The 17,818-nt window shown below is 35.8% G+C and overlaps 1 pseudogene across 1 annotated transcript; it reads left to right on the top strand.

The window, feature by feature from the left end:
- The first annotated feature begins 5,600 nt into the window (after positions 1-5,600).
- LOC112619489 lies at positions 5,601-7,070 on the top strand (annotated as a pseudogene). The gene has a single exon (XR_003118232.1). The product of XR_003118232.1 is annotated as a WD repeat-containing protein 82 pseudogene (transcript).
- The last annotated feature ends 10,748 nt before the right edge of the window (positions 7,071-17,818 follow it).

The raw sequence follows: 17,818 nt of genomic DNA, 5'->3' as shown, positions 1-17,818 counted from the left end.
GTCAAGAGGGAAATTTATAGTACTAAATGCCCACACCAGAAAGCTAGAAAGTTCTTAAATTGACACCCTAACATCACAAGTAAAAGAGCTAGAGAGAAAACAAATCGAAAAGCTAGCAGAAGACAAGAAATAACTAAGATCAGAGAAGAACTGAAGGAAATAGAGACATGAAAAGCCCTCCAAAAAAAAAAAATTCAATGAGTCCGGGAGCTGGTTTTTTGAAAAACGATTAACAAAATAGATAGACCACTAGCTAGACCAATAAAGAAGAAGAGAGAGAAGAGTCAGACACAATACAAAATGATAAAGAGGGTATCACTACTGACCCCACAGAAAAACAAACTACCATCAGAGAATACTAAAAACAGCTCTATGCAAATAAACTAGAAAATAAAGAAGAGAGAGATAAATTCCTGGACACATACACCCTCACAATGACAAAGAAGGAAGAAGTCAAATCCCCGAATAGACCAATAGCAAGTTCTGAAATTGAGGCACTAATTAATAGCCTACCAACCAAAAAAACCTCAGGAATAAACAGATTCACAGCTGAATTTGATCTGTGGTACAAAGAGGAGCTCATACCATTCCTTCTGAAACTATTCTAAACAATTGAAAAGCAGGGACTCCTCACTGACTCATTTCATGAGGTCAGCATCATCCTGATACCAAAACCAGGAAGAGATACAATAAAAAATGAAAACTTCAGGCCAATACCCCTGATGAATATCGATGTGAAAATCCTCAATAAAATACTAGCAAACTGAATCCAGCAGTACAACAAAAAACTTATCCACCACGATCAAGTTGGCTTCATCCCTGGGATGCAAGACTGGTTCAACATATGCAAATTAATAAATGTAATCCATCACATAAACAGAACCAATGACAAAAACCATAGATTATCTCAATAGATGCAGAAAAGGCCTTTGATAAAATTCAACATCGCTTCATGTTAAAAACTCTCAACAAACTAGGTATTGATGGAACATATCTCAAAATAATAAGATCTACTTATGAATAACTCACAGCCAATATCATATTGAATGGGCAAAAGCTGGAAGCATTCCCTTTGAAAACCACTACCAAACAAGGATGCCCTCTCTCACCACTTCTATTCAACATAGTATTGGAAGTTCTGGCCACGGCAATCAGGCAAGAGAAAGAAATAAAGGACATTCACATAGAAAGAGAGGAAATCAAATTGTCTCTGTTTGCAGATGACATGATTCTATATTTAGAAAACCCCACTGTCTCAGCCCAAAAACTCCTTAAGCTGATGAGCAACTTCAGCAGTCTCAGGATACAAAATCAATGTGCAAAAATCACAAGCATTCCTTTACACCACAGTAGACAAGCAGAGAGCCAAATTATGAATGAACTCCCATTCATAATCGCTACAAACAGAATAAAATACCTAGGAATACAGGTAACAAGGGATATGAAGGACCTCTTCAAGGAGAACTAGAAAACACTGCTCAAGGAATAAGAGAGGACACAAACAAATGGACAAACATTCCATCCTCATGGATAGGAAGAATCAATATCCTGAAAAGGGCTATACTGTGCAAAGTAATTTACAGATTCAATGCTATTCCCATTGAACTACCATTGACATTCTTCACAGAAATAGGAAAAAACTATTCTAAATTTCATATGCAGTCAAAGAAGACCCACTATAGCCCAGACAATCCTAAGCAAAAAGAACAAAGCTGGAGGCATCACAGTATGTGACTTCAAACTGTACTATAAGACTATGGTAACCAAACAGCAGGGTACTGGTACCAAAAAAGACAAATAGCACAATGGAACAAAACAGAGACCTCAGAAATAACACCACACATCTATAACCATCTTATCTTCAACAAACCTGAAAAAAACAACCAATGGGGAAAGGATCTCCTATTCAGTAAATGGTGCTGGGAAAACTAGTCAGCAAAATGCAGAAAACTGAAACTGGACCCCTGCTTTACATCTTATACAAAAATTAACACAAGATAAATTAAAGACTTAAATGTAAAACCCCAAACCATAAAAACCCTAGGCAATACCATTCAGGATGTAGGCATGGGCAAAGACTTCATGACAAAAATGCCAAAAGCAGTTGCAACAAAAGCCAAAATTGACAAATGGGATCTAATTAAACTGAAGAGCTTCTGCACAGCAAAAGAAAGTATCATCAGAGTGAGCAGGCAACCTATAGAATGGGATAAAATTTTGCAACCTACCCCCACCTGACAAACGTCTAATCTCCAAAATTTAAAAGGAACTTAAACAAATTTACAAGACAAAAAAATAATAAAAAACCTTATCAAAAAGTGGGCAAAGGATATGAAAAAACACTTTTCAAAAGAAGTCATTTATGTGGCCAACAGAGATATGAAAAGAAGCTCAACATTACTGATCATCAGAGAATTGAATATTAAACCACAATGAGATACAATCTCACGCCAGTCAGAATGATGATTATTAAAATGTTGGGAAACAATAGATGCTGGCAAGGCTGTGGAGAAATAGGAACACTTTTACACTGTTGGTGGGAATGTAAATTAGTTCAACCTTGTGGGAGACAGTATAGCAACTCCTCAAGGATCTAGAACCAGAACCATTGACCCAGCAATCCCATTACTGTGTATATACCCAAAGGATTATAAATCATTCTATTATAAAGACACATCACACGTTTGTTTATTGCAGCACTATTTACAATAACAAAGAAATGAAACCAACTCAAATGTCAATCAATGATAGACTGGATAAAGAAAATGTGGTACCTGTACACTGTGGAATACTATGCAGCCATAAAAAGAATTAGATTATGTCCTTTGTAGGGACACGGATGAAGCTAGATGCCACCATCCTCCGCAGACTAACACAGGAACAGAAAACCAAATACTGCATGTTCTCACTCATAAGTGGGAGTTGAACAGTGAAAACACATGGATACAGAGAGGGAAACAAAAGACACTAGGGCCTGTTGGGGGCTGGGGAGAGAGGGGAGGGAACTTAGAGGACGGGTCAATAGGTGCAGCAAACCACCATGGCCCACGTACGCCTATGTAACAACCCTGTGTATTCTATGTATGTATCCCACTTTGTTTTCTTTTTAAAGAAATAAAGAAAAGCAAAAATAAATTTTAAAAAGATATGGGTGTTAAAAGAGAAAGGCTTATATGCAGCACAACGTCTAAAATAAAACATGCTGGCCTGACACTTCTATTTTTGGTTGCTCTTTTTCCTTCTTTAGTCACTTAAAATTTCTAATTTCTGGCATGTGTCTTAATGTGACTTATTTTTTAAACAGCGTCTTTACTCTTTTCACAACAACACACCTTGAATATAAAAAGGAATATTCTTCACTTCTACTAAGAACAGGGCTTACTACCATTTATCTAAAGTGCACAGACCACTAGTCTTTTTCTTCATGTTTTAATAGACACATGAAGAAAAATCTTTCTCCTAAATTTACAATTAAATAATCCAAGCTTCCACAAAAGTTAACAGACATCTCAAATCTGGCAGATAATAAGAGAAATAAGGACAATGCAAAGGAATGTACACGGTCTAAAGAGAGTGGAGCTCCAGCAAATTATTTCCATAGCAAATTGTTCTCCTGGTATTATCCCATATTTTTCTCTTCTAAGAGAAGTTGAAAATCCAGATTTCTATGTGAAGGGCCATGGATTTTATAGGTTAACATCATTGTGCTATAAGTTAATATATTGTAAGCCAAAACATCATACACACACACACATATACACACTATATTTGGTGTGTGCACACATAATAAAACACAGAGAAAAGAAAAATCATTATTTTTGTCTAACTTGAACATTAGGCTTTTATGCTTTGAAGCATACATATTACACTAAAAATATTTTTCCAAATATAGATAGATAGAGAGAGACAGAGAGAGAGAGAGAGAGAGAGAGATAGACAGTGTTAGCAGAAACAAAGGTAATAGGAAAAAACATTTTTAGATTGTGTTACCACCATAGGAAGTTAACATGAGTTGATGGCCATTTAATGAAACTAATTTAGCACAGGAATTTTTTTTTCACTTCTCTAGATTTGTTAATTTTGGGGTTTACAACTCTTGATTTGATCTGGCTTTCCAGTGTTGTCATTGTTGTTTTTAAATCTACTTTTTTGAAAAGGTTTGTGGAATTTACTTTCTCTTTGTTGCCTGTAACTGAACCTGTATCATAGACTCGCAATGAAGCTTTCTGCCTCACTGAATCACTTTCATAGACTCTGTATTAAAACCGAGTTGGGCTCTTTCTTTCCTTCTTCCTTTCCCTCACTCGTTCCACATAAGGACAAAGAACTCCTTTGAAGGAAGCCTACAGGCTCAACATCTCATGAAAGAGGATCGATTGTGTGTGTCTTTTTTTTCTACACAAGTCTCATAAAGCATGAAGTCGCCAGACCAATATCATTATTTGGGGTCAGCTAGGTAAAAATTTGAAATTGAGGTTGGTCAGAGTATGACTTCAAATATAGTAACTATCTAGATTACTTGTGCTTAAAAGAAAAATGATATCTTCGATTCCAAATTCTCAATAATACATGTCCATTGCTGCTTCTCTTAATTTTAAATTGCCCTCGGGATAGCAAAAATAAATAGTAAGTTTAATAAAATATCAATAAATGCTGTAGTTTGAAATAATGGTTTTCACATTCAAAGTTATTGGTTATGGTAAAGATGTGTTACAAACACATATACAATTATATCACACTTGATTGTAGTTTACAATTCTCAGGTAAGGGGAAAATCTATATCTACTAAGGGAATACAAATGGTGGTTTAGTGCTTATCTTGAAGTAGCAGACTTCTAGAAGATACCATGAAAGATTACTTTAATTTTTATTAAATATATAAATCACTAAACCAGATACTAGTGCACTCTTCTCCCATTAAAGATATATAAATATGTATATTCGCATATATATTAATGTAAATTGCATTTATATTATATATTCAATTATAAATATAAAATATAAATATCTAGATATTGATCTATAAAGAGTTAAACAAAATCTATAAAGAGTTAAATAAAAATTCTAGAATTGGAAAAACATAATTAAGATATATTAGTGACTCAGTAGACATCACCAAAAAGCACAGAATAAATAAACTGCAAGATGAGACAGAAAAAAATACCCAAATTGAAGCACAGAAAGATGAAAAGTGTAAAAGACATACCGCGAAGATCTAATATTATTATGGTAACTGAAATCCTAGAAGCAAAGAAGAGAAAAAAAAGACTTCGCCAAGTCAAATAGACAAAAATCTCCGCGAAATCTATGAAAAATGTTCTCTAATAATTTTCAATTGGCACAGACATATCATAGGAAGACTTCAGAAAACAAAGAACAAAACAATTCTACCTGAATGAGCAAGATAAGATGCATTACCTTCAAAACAGCAATAATAAGAGAGATGAATTTCAACAGAAAATACACACAAAAAAATTAAAATCCTAAAATTTCCATTAGGGAAAAAAATCCCTTCCAACCCTCAGTTTTATATTCAATGAAAATCTCTCTCACCACCCGTTTCCCGGCGTGCGCCGGCTGAGGCTCCCGGTCCTCGACTTTTGCCCGTCGCCCCAAGATGGCGGACACGCTGAGGTGGTGCTGCGTCGGTTGCGCCTGAGGTGGCTGTGAGGACTAACGGTCGGCGCGGCTCCACAGCTGAGGCAGAAGACCGTCGTCCAAGGAGGAGGAAGAAGAGGAGGCGCCCCCCCTGCCGGCCGACTTCTCGCTAGCCACCGGCTCAACACTCCCGCCACCCAGAGTTGGCCCCTCAGCAGCCCGCCCGCTGCCAGACCCCGCTGCCTTCCCCAGCCGCCGCCATGAAGCTGACCGACAGCGTGCTGCGGAGCTTCCGCGTCGCCAGGGTGTTCTGCGAAAACTCAGACAAGATTAACTGCTTCGATTTCAGCCCCAACGGCCAGACGGTCATCTCAAGCAGCAACGACGACTCCATCGTGCTCTACGACTGCCAGGAGGGCAAGCCAAAGAGAACCCTGTACAGTAAGAAATATGGCGTGGACCTCATCAGATTCACTCATGAGGCAAACACAGCTGTTTACAGCTCTAACAAAATAGACGATACTATTCGTTACTTGTCCTTGCATGACAACAAATACATCAGATACTTTCCTGGACATAGCAAAAGGGTGGTGGCCTTGTCCATGTCACCTGTGGATGACATTTTCATTTCTGGGTCTCTTGATAGGACCATTCGACTCTGGGATCTCCGGGCTCCTAACTGCCAGGGCCTCGTGCATCTACAGGGGAAGCCAGTTTGTTCTTTTGATCCAGAAGGGTTAATTTTGGCTGCAGGTGTCAACTCTGAGATGGTCAAACTTTACGACCTTCGTTCTTTTGATAAGGGGCCATTTACTACCTTTAAGATGCAGTGTCATCGAACCTGTGAGTGGACAGGACTGAAATTCAGCAACGATGGCAAGGTCATCCTCATTGCCACCAACGGCAGCTTCATTTCTCTCATTGATGCATTCAAAGGAGTGGTGATGCACACGTTTGAGGGTTATGCAAACAGCAAAGCTGTCACACTGGAGGCTTCGTTTACTCCAGACTCTCAGTTTATTATGATTGGTTCGGAGGATGGCAAGATCCATGTCTGGAATGGAGAGAGTGGTATAAAAGTAGCTGTGTTGGATGGTAAACACACCGGCCCGATTACCTGTTTGCAATTCAACCCCAAGTTCATGACTTTTGCCAGCGCGTGTTCCAACATGGTCTTCTGGTTGCCCACCATTGATGACTCGCCCTAATGCTGCTCGGCTATTACTGTACAGTGACGGCGGCTGTTGGAAGAAACTCACGGGGGGCTATGATAATACTGAGATTGGATGGTTTGACTGGGCTGCAGGGCATCCTTTACATGACCTTCTCATGGATGTGCTGTACATCTGCTCAAAAGAAAATAATTACTTTGCTGAGCATCTTCAAAAGGACTCTCGGTGCAACAGACTCAATTGGAACTCAGCTTTTCTAGCTGTCCCTGCACCAAGGTCTGCTAGAGGAATGACCAGACTCACGATTTGGGTAGAGTGGGACTCTCAAGACATCTTCAATTTGAATGTACCTGCTGCTGAGGAGCCGATGAAGTCATCAGCTCTGCGCATCCCTTCTGCTACCCCCCGCCCAAATGTATGGCAAGCTACGGTCCTGGTTTTGAAATGCTAGAGCAGCTCTGTGCCCTTTACCCTCACCTTGCATGTCTTGTTACTGGGTCTCCCTGTGTACTTGTGACGTTATCCACAACCATCATGTTTCTTAGGTGCCAAACAGTTACAGAAATGTTTTCATATTGGGGTCAGAAAGGAGACAGATACAGAAGCACCTTGCTTGCAGGAAGCCATGCAGTTAGTCACTACAATTAGTCACGTGAAGCTAGGTGGTTGGGCAGGCCTCAGGCTGTAGTTGTTGAATGGGAAAAAGCCCAGGGGCCTAAAAGGGAGGCCTCCCTTTTAGATGGTAGCAGGTAAAGGGATGGTAGCAGAAGAGTTCCTAGGGCTGGAAGGTTTAGCAACAGTGTGGTGCAGTGCCCTGTCATCAAGACAAACCCACAGTCCTCCTGGGTGCCTACCAAGCTTGGTTTGTACAAAAGCAAGGTTGGAGTCGTATTTATGTACATGAGACAACATCACACTTTCCTGTGGGCCATTACTGTGAAGTGAGTCTGAGTTCTTTACACTGATGCCTTCTCTGCCCACCACTAATTGTGTACATAGTCTTCCCTGCCCACCACAAATTGTCTACCTTTCCCCACCTCCCAACCAGGAGCTGGTTCTAGGCCTGTGTTATATTTAGCCTTTTTATATATGACCTTTGATTTCTGTTGTTTGTATTTTAGCCCAGTGTATGCACCTTCATTTAAATACATCTGTGTGCGTACAGGTATGTGTATATGTGTGTGCATATGCATATATCTCATCTGTAATTTCTGAGAGTTCAGCTGAAGCAGATGGAGTCCTACAGCCCAGGAGACACATTGCATCCTTGCTAATATTGTTCACCACAAGTGTTAGTGAGTTTTCCCTATTAATGTTTCATTTTGGAAGATTGAATGAAGCAAAGCTTATAGTGTTTGCTGTTTCCATGGCAGCTAAGTGAAGGTGTTGGGATGACTCCCTGTGTTCCTCAAGCTGTACTTTGGGGCCGTCTGTGCAGTATTAACCCCTTTTTGCTTGGTGGTGCTTTGTACTTGTGTGTTACAGTCACTCTTGTATGGCTTCTGTGTCTGGCATGTGGCATTTAAGGATAGGGTGTTATAAAGGATATAAAACTCTTTATATTGTAAATTCTAAGGGAAATTTATCATATGACTTCTTACACAGGACACATTGAATGATATTACAGCCACTGCTTTGCTTCATTTGAAATTAATAAATGTAACACAAGATTAAAGGGATACTTTATATCCATGAGTTCATTTATTTTTACACAACATTACATTTGTCTTTTCATAATGTTTATTTATAAACACATATATGCACATATCAGTTTTCAGTTGGAATGGAAATATTTTGATTGACAATACCTGATAGTGAGGAAGTATTAAAAGATAATTTCAGAACACTACTCCTTATTATTTTAACTTTAAAAATTATAACCTGGCTGGGTGCGGTGGCTCAGGCCTGTAATCCCAGCACTTTGGGAAGCCGAGGCTGGTGGATCACAAAGTCAGGAGTTTGAGACCAGTCTGGCTAATATGGTGAAACCCCGTCTCTACTAAAAATACAAAAACATCAACTGAGCGGAGTGGCACATCCCTGTAATCCCAGCTACTGGGGAGGCTGAGGCAGGAGAATTGCTTGAACCCAGGAGGCGGAGGTTGCAGTGAGCCAAGGTCAAGCCACCGCACTCCAGCCTGGGCAGTAGGGTGAGACTCTGTTTCAAAAGAAAAATGAATAAAAAGTAATAATAGTAATCACGTTCGATTAACTATATCACATTTAAAAGAATCACACAAGGGACATTTAGTCATTTTTCAGAACTTGAGTTACAAAAAATATATATTTATAAAGTTACTTTCTGAAGTGAGACTAATTATTTTGGCCAAGTCACCATGTCTGTAGTGGATAGACCAAATGGAACACTTGGAGGCATGGTTTCTCAACCTGAGCTTCACATGATTCTCCTAGGGCACCTTTTAAAAATGGCAAGAGAAATCCCAAATAATAGTGACTTGAACAAGATTGAGGTTTATTTTTTTCAAGTAACAAGAAGAATGAAAGCAGTCAGTCCTAATCTAAAGTAGCAACCCAAAGATCTCTGGGCTGATGTCCCTGTAAGTCTATGTCCTTTCCCTTAACGTCAATTTTAAGCAGTTTTAAGATGGCAACTGTAGCTTCAGTTAGGAATTCTATAACCAGGAAAGAAAAAAAAAAGTAGGACCTAGCTGAATCTGTCCTCTTCTGAAACTTTCTGGAAGGCTCAGATACAGACTTTCATTCACATCTTTTTGGACTACACTTTTCTTCAATTAGTGATACAGAATACAGGATTTTAACAGGGTACCTGTCATCTCCAGCAAATTTAGATTCTGTTAAAAAAGACAAATATTTGTAGATTACTAGATAATAATCTTTAATACTCCTGTGATGTTCTGTGAAGTCCATCACTTCACTGTTCCGAAGTTACACTTAAATTATAAAACAATAACATAAAAAGGAAAGAGGTAATGTAAAATTATATCACCTCCACACTAAATATAATTAGAAGCTATTATAATAAAGACAACTTATAAGTAAAAATATACAAATTTTGTACAAACTTTATTTTCCATGACAGTAACCATGTCTACACATTATCTATACATTAAAAAATGTTTAAAAAGCCACTGAGAACAATATTTTTACAGAAGACTACTACAAAAATTACTACTGTTAGAAGGTTAGGAGGATCTAAATTTGAACTACATTGTCTTTAGTCCAGACCCCTACTCATTAACTCCACCAAAATAAATTTCTGAAGTGAAACAACCCTTGTTCTCAACATATGATACTACATTTGATATAAAAGTTCAAATTTTTTAGAACTCAGGAAAATAATGACATGACACTTCTATGGTCTTTTTGTTTTATTAGTTATGCTGACAATAGTCCAATTTTGAATAGTGTGCTTTATAAAGTAAAATTTTCTGTCTCAGCATACCTTAAAAGTTAGAAACTTTTGTAATTATTTCCCAGCAGAGATGAATTAATTCACAGCAAACTTCTCAAAGCTGCTAATGACTGCATGATCAGGTAATTTTATTGTTTTAGCAAACAATGATAAAATGCATTTAATTTTCACTCACCTTTTCTTTGCTTAATGTATATCTAATAGAAAAAGATACCTTCACTCATTTGCAAGGTTATTCGTTTTCATCTCGTTTGGTAGAATCTTAGTGTGATAGATCTTTTTCTAAATTTTGAACTACATTGTCTTTAGCCCAAACCTCTCCCTTGCTCTTAGACATTTTTCAAAGATGTCTTTAAGCTTGCAACTTTACTATTACTTTAAAGGCATAATTAAAGAACAGTATTATTTTCAAAAGTTGACCATGGACAATGACAAAATAACTAAAATGAAATAGGGAATGAATTATCACATTTCAACAAAATTTTTCTTAATCCTAATGGCTAGAATAACTGAACTTTATTTCTAGTTCCACTTAACTAAAGTGCCTGAATAAAATTACATTTTTTACGAGATGACAATGCAGTAGAGACCATCCATGTTCTAACGACAATCTACTCCAGAGTTATGATCTGAGCACATCCATTCATCTTCTTTCCTATGATATCATAAAAGTTCAGTAAAGAGTTAAAAGACCAACTCACAGCAATAAAAAGTGTTTATATGATAGAAATCAGGTGAAAAGTGGAGCCTGATGAATCAAAGACAAAGTGACAAAATCTGCATTGAGAAAGTCTTCTGACCTGCAGAACCCTGATGAAGGCAAGAGCCCCAAACAAATCAAGTTCAAGTCAGAAGGGTAGCTGAGACAATGAATAGAGTGAACGTCCTAATAGAACAGCTGCAAGTTTCTCTTCCTCAAGCACTACTCCAGGCAGATAGATTGGCACTTTATCATCAAACAATAATCAATCAATCAATCAATAACTCGACTGAAGAATTCTCTTAAAAATGTACACAAGTCATGCCTCAATACACAGTAATTGAGTCCAACTTTTATGTTGCCATAATAATAAAAATAAATGGAAATCCAAGAGCCTCCAGTATCTTACAAGATTGCAGTATCAAAGAGAAAAACTGAGACAACTCGGGCTCATATACTGAAATCATGAAGAGTAAATAACTTTAGCAAACAAATAAGCACACAAATCATGAATTCTAATTTGTATTATCAACGATATTTGAAAAAAAAAACAGCATCTAAACTTTGGAAGATTAAAAAAAAGTCCAAGAACAAGAACTAAAGTAAAATATTCAGTAAAAGAGCTGAAAAGTTTTTAAAAAACATATTTAGAAGAAAAAAGAACAAGAAATGAAGCATATGAGAATAAAACAATAAGACCCTGATTTTATCTGATTTTTAAAAGTTACAGAGCTAACATAAGAAAAGTAGATTAGTTGGATGGTAATAAAGACGAATTTATTAAATAAAAATTACAGGAAAATTTTCCAGAGTTTAAGAAAAGGGTCTTTCTGTTGAAAGGGCTCACACTGACCATTAAAAACAAACAAACAAAACCCTTACTTAGGACACTAAGTTCTGAATTATAGATGATTCTTGGCCAAATATAAATACGATTTGAGTTGCATATGTAATTTTAAATTTTTCAATAGTCACTTCTGAAAAGCAAAAAGAAATAGGTTAAAACTAATTTTATTGATACGTTGTTCAAGCCAGCTATACCCAAAATATCATAACTTTGCTATTTAATCAATGTTGAATTTTGAGATATTTGGAGTTCATTTTTGTATACTAAGTCTTCAAAATTCACTCTTTATTGTTATAGCACAATTCATTTGGATGCTAAATTTTTGCACAAAGTATTTAATCTATATTAGATTTTATAAAATCTACAGCTCAAAAAATAGATTTACATGAACAAGTTTTTCTAAATTTTTTAAAAGTTTTTAATAACTGGATAAAGTACCAGATACAAATTTAAATTAACTATTTAAAATAAAATGTAAAGATATTTGCATAAGTTGCATTAGACAAACTTCACGTACTCAATACCAACAAGTGTCTAGTGGCTATCATTTGGGTTAGCACTGCTCTAGATCACCTTGATTAAAATTAAATTCTAGAGCTTTTAGAACAAATGTAAGAATAGGGCAGGCAGGGAAATGAGTACACAAATATCTTACAAAAGAACAGAAATCTGTCCAGCATCTTAACACCCATGAACAAAATTCTTTGTACAATAAACAGAAAGAAGACCTAAAAGGAGATGTTTTATTAAAGGCTACACTGTTTCATTTAGGATAAATACATTCTGGAGATCTATTGTACAATATGGTGACTACAGTAAACAATAATGTGTTGCACACTTGAAAATTGCTAAGACAGTAAAGCTTAAATGTTCTCACCACAAAAAATGGTAAGTATGTGAGGTGACAGATATGTTAATTAGCTTGATTTAGCCATTCCATAATGTCTACATATATAAAAACATATTCTACACACTATAAATACATACAATTTTTATTTGTATTATGTATTAGGAAAACTGGGGAAAAAAAGAAAAAGGACCTAATTTCTGAGAGACAAATTATTTTCAATGTAGAATAATGTATCCACCTAAAATATAATTCAAGTGGAAGGGAAAAACAAAAGCATTTCAGGAATAAAGAAATTTTTAATATTCAGAACTATTATTTCCATGTACATTTTTTAGAAATTATTTAAAGATTCACTCTATAAAAGTTACTGTAGAGGAAGATGTGCTATCAAGAAAAGTGTTTATTTCAGGATCAAAGATCAGCAGGTCCGTAAAATGATAATATCAAATTTGACAAGATGACAGAGTCTTCAAGAGGAAATTGGAGAGGGGATCTCTGGAGTTGGGAGGGGGAATTCAAATATTCACACAGTAAAGAGCCTATGAAGAAAATGAAAATACTGAAATGGTAGAGTAATAAATAGAAAACATCAGAACATGACTAAAGGATCATTGTCCAATGACTAGAAAAGAAAACCACAAAACATAGTTATAGAAAAAAATATGGATTGTATTCACCTTAAAAATATAACAGTAATCAACAAACAGAAGGGATGGAATGTTAAAAGGAGATAGAAAAGAGAGAGAAGGGGGGAATATTTTATAATCATTAAGAGAAAATAAAGTTATATTGTACATGGTTGATGAAAGAAATGAATACATAATACTGTTTTGTTTGAAAGTTGAAGTGACTCGTAGAGGCTCTGAAAATACTGATATAAATATGTCAAGAGATAACAGGAAGAAGAGGCAGCATGTTGTTTGAGTAAGCTAGGATTTCATCCATCATAATGGGAACACACAAAAAAATGTACATAACTGATGAATAGTGGAAAAGTGTCTTGGCATAGTATTTAGAAAATTAAGGTAATCATAAGATGTACTTAAAACAGAAAGGTGGTAAGGTAACTGCCAGGAAAATAAGACAAAAAATATTATTTTGCATCATAAAATATGCATAGATTTTATCTGTCATGTTTTTTTTTAACATATATATATATATATATATTTCAAGGTGATTTTAAAAAACTAAAATTGGGAAGCCAAAACAATATGAATGCTTGGTTCAATCAATAAATGTTTAATGAGCACATGCTATTTGCCAGGCACTGTGTTCAGAAATGGAAATGGAATGGTGAATAAGACATTGGACCTCCCATTAGTTTGCTTCCAATTTAATTAGGATTAAAGCAAGAAATATGCAAATAAAGACCAAAATACCATAAGACATATGCTATGTTGCTTTTATCCAAGATGTTCTGGGGACACTATGGATATCAAACTTAGCTTTAGGAGTTCATGTAAAACAAGAAAATCTGACCTGAATAGTTTTATATTTTAGAAAAAAATATTTGGATTGCAGTGAGGAAAGGACAAACTTTTTAGGAGACTGTAGTATAAAATGCAAACAAGAAATAATAGTAGATCTGAACTAAAAAAAAAAAATCGGGGGAGTGCATGAATTTAAGAGCTATTTAAGGAGAGAAAAATAGCACTGATGAATATATAGAAAAAAATTAAATATACCAATTTTTCTCTTTGGCAACTAGCATCATTTGCTCTTTGAATTAGCATCATTTGCTGGGATGAAAAAGAGAGAGAAAGAGAGAGAGAGAGAGAGAGAGAGAGAAGTAAAAACAGAAAAGTCAGTAAATTTAGTTTTTAATACTATTCATTCAAAATATTTATTTTACAATGTACCTATGAAATGAAGCCTACACAATCATATACATTTTAGTTTAAATGCTTAAAAGAAGTTTACAAGTTTTAAGGGAAAATGTCACTATTTGCATTTTTTGTCCCTTCCAGCAGTACAGCCAGCTTCTCACTTTTGTTGTTAACAAAAAAAAAAAAAAAAAAAATTCAAGGTGACATTATAATTTTTAAAAACACTGAGGGGCTTTTTGTCTAAAATTTGAACTAAGATTGAAAGCAAAAGTCTTTCTGAAAGGATAATTCGCCATCAATACAATGTTTGTTTTATGAAATTTCTCAAATAGAAATCATATTTTTTGCCAAAGATCACTTACAGTCACATCAAATTCATGTTTTAGAATAAATTTTGAAAACTTGAAAGTATTATAAAGTGCTCAGTATTAACTGCAAAAAGAACATTTGAAATTTAAAATCTTAACATTTACTGGTTATAATACTTAGAGCTGAAGTTGTACCTTCACATTCTGAAGAGAAATATATATTCAGAATGAGAAAGTTGTCAAAGTAAATATATTTTTACACTTCCAAAAGTGTAAATCAAACTAGCAACTACTGTTTTTTTTAGTGTTTGCCTTCTTGTACAACCTTTCACAAACTACTAAATTCATCTGATGAATTCCAAAACTAAACATCTGTTGACACATTTGTTAGTCTCTTAGAATGAGAAAGACATATTTTGTTCCCTTAAAGAGAGATAGGCATGTTGAAAAAAGTCTGTCTGTCTACCTATCTATATCTATCCATCTATCTGTCTACCTATATTTATATGTTAAGTATTATATGAAAAAATGTGAAATGAAAATACAGAGAAAGAATTTTTGATGCAATATTAAATGTATATTTGATGTGGATATTATTCTACCCAATTATTCAAAATAAATTCCAAATACCTATTATTGAAAAAATAATTTAGTTCAAATTTTAAACAAAAAGTCCCTCAGTGTTTTTAAAAATGATAATGTTACCTTGATTTTTTTTTTTTTTTAGTTAACAATAAAAGTGAGAAAAATTGAAGAAGACAAAATAATTTGACAGAAACATGTTGTACAGCACAGATCTAAAAGCTAGTACTGTGGACAAATTCGGAAGTTCATCACAAAATTTTTACATGTTAAATACTGCTTTCACAATTGATTTGAGACAATACTGAGGCGTTGATTCTTCTGATGAAAAAGTATCTTTGAGACAGCCATTCTTGCTATAATTATTGTTGATACGGTTGATGATTTTGAAAAGGTCTTGTATCAGTTTGCTGTTACCACAAACTAATGCATAGCAAACAACCACACACCTCAGTGACATCTGCAATATGTGCTGATTACTCACAGTTCTAGGTTTCTGCTAGAAGTTATCTGATCTCAACCAAGGCTGTTCTTGTGTCAGAGGGGCATCTGCCTCATTCTAGTCTGGGACACTTCTACTTTACTTTATGTTAAATCTTACCCTTCCAAGACCAGAAGACTAACTTAAGTGTGCTATTCCCTTTGTAATGATAAAAGGACACGAGACACAAAACCCTATCACACAAACCCTTTTCAACACTCTCCTTGCATCCCGTTGGGCAAAATATGGCTGACTCCAAGGACTGAGAATTATATATAACAGCAAAAAGAAGATCAAGACAAATTCACAAGGCAAAGGTCAAGGTGGGGGGATTAGTGGAGATTTTGGTTCAGTGCTAAAATCTACCACACATCTTGTTTTGAAAAAAAAAATCAATGTATGATAAAGGGATTCAATAACAATTCAAACATATATTATCCTTTAAAAAAGTACAAAATTTCCTAAACAATCAGGGTAGCTAGTGGTATTATTTTCATTATGGCTGTTATTCTGACCATTTGGAATAGATGTGCCTCTTGTTTACAGTGAGTAAAAGAAGTATGGTGATGCATGAAAGATAAAAAAAAAAATAAATAAAATAGCTCAAGTAACACAAGCTGAAGCATGAAAAGAAAAGGAGAAACTAATTAATAAAAAATTTTCTTGACTGGGCACGGTGCCTTATGCCTGAAATCCCAGCACTTTGGGAGGCCCAGGCAGGTGGATCACTTTAGATCAGGAGTTTGAGACCAGCCTGTCCAATATGGTGAGACCCCGTTTCTACTAAAAATACAGAAATTAGCAGCTGAGGTAGGAGAATCGCTTAAGCTTGAGAGGCAGAGATTGCAGTGAGCTAAAATCGTGCCACTGCACTCCAGCCTGGGTGACAGAGCGAGGTCCTGACAAAAATAAATAAATAAATAAATATATATATAACTACAGAAGAAAACAAGCGTTATTGTTTTCTTATTTGAAAAACACATGAATTTCAAGCCATAATACATATTTGTGACAATGGAATTCAATTATAGTGAGATAAGATTGACCTGAATTTGAATTTTACCTTTAAAGCATCTGACTATCACATATTTGTCAAATTTTCACATTTTAGACATGATAAACAGTGATTAGTGGGAGAATATTTTTAAGACATTACTTTAGCAACCAACAATGAGGCAAGACCCTCCATCAGAAAAAAAAGATTATAATTTGCTGAAGGCTGTGATGATCATTAGCATTTTCTAGCATTAAAGTATTTTTAAATTAAGGTAGATATATTTTATGTATTTATTTATTATGCTTTAAGTTCTAGGGTACATATGCAAAACGTGCAGGTTTGTTACATATGTATACATGTGCCGTGTTGGAGTGCTGCACCCGTTAACTCGTCATTTACATTAGGTGTATCTCCGGAATTTCGTTGCTGTTCAGTCTGGAGTGTGGTGGAGCGATCTCGGCTCGCTGCAACCTTCGCCTCCCAGGCTCCAGCGATTCTCCTGCCTCGGCCTCGTGAGTGGCTGGGATTGCAGGCACCTGCCACCATGACTGGCTAATTTTTTGTTTTTAGTAGAGATGGGGTTTCACCATGTTAGCCGGTCTGGTCTTGAGCTCCTGACCTCGTGATCCGCCCACCTCGGCCTCTCAGAGTGCTGGGATTACAGGCGGGAGCCACTGCACCCGGCCAGTACATCATTGTTTATGACATAATGTAGCTGCACACTTAATGGTCTACAGTATAGGGTAATTGGAACTTTTACATGTACTGGGAAACAAAAAACTCACATGACTCAATTTACTGCAATATTTGCTTTATTGCAGTGGTCTGGAGCCAAACCCACAAGAGCCCCCTGGTATCCTTGTAACACTGTAATGCTCTGTGAGGAGTGAAAGTATCTTATACTTGCAAAACTTTCCTAATTCCTCCCTCTCATCGCTTGTATCATTGCTGTCATTCCTTTCATTTGCACATAAGCACATTGTTGCTATTACTATTTTGAACAAACTGTTCAAACACATTGTTGCTGTTGCTATTACTATTTTGAACAAACTGTCTACTGTCA

The sequence above is a fragment of the Theropithecus gelada genome, chromosome 2 (assembly GCF_003255815.1).
Source record: "Theropithecus gelada isolate Dixy chromosome 2, Tgel_1.0, whole genome shotgun sequence".
NCBI lineage: Eukaryota > Metazoa > Chordata > Mammalia > Primates > Cercopithecidae > Theropithecus > Theropithecus gelada.
The sequence above is the reverse complement of the archived record's forward strand: the minus strand, read 5'-3'. Positions and strand labels throughout refer to the sequence as shown.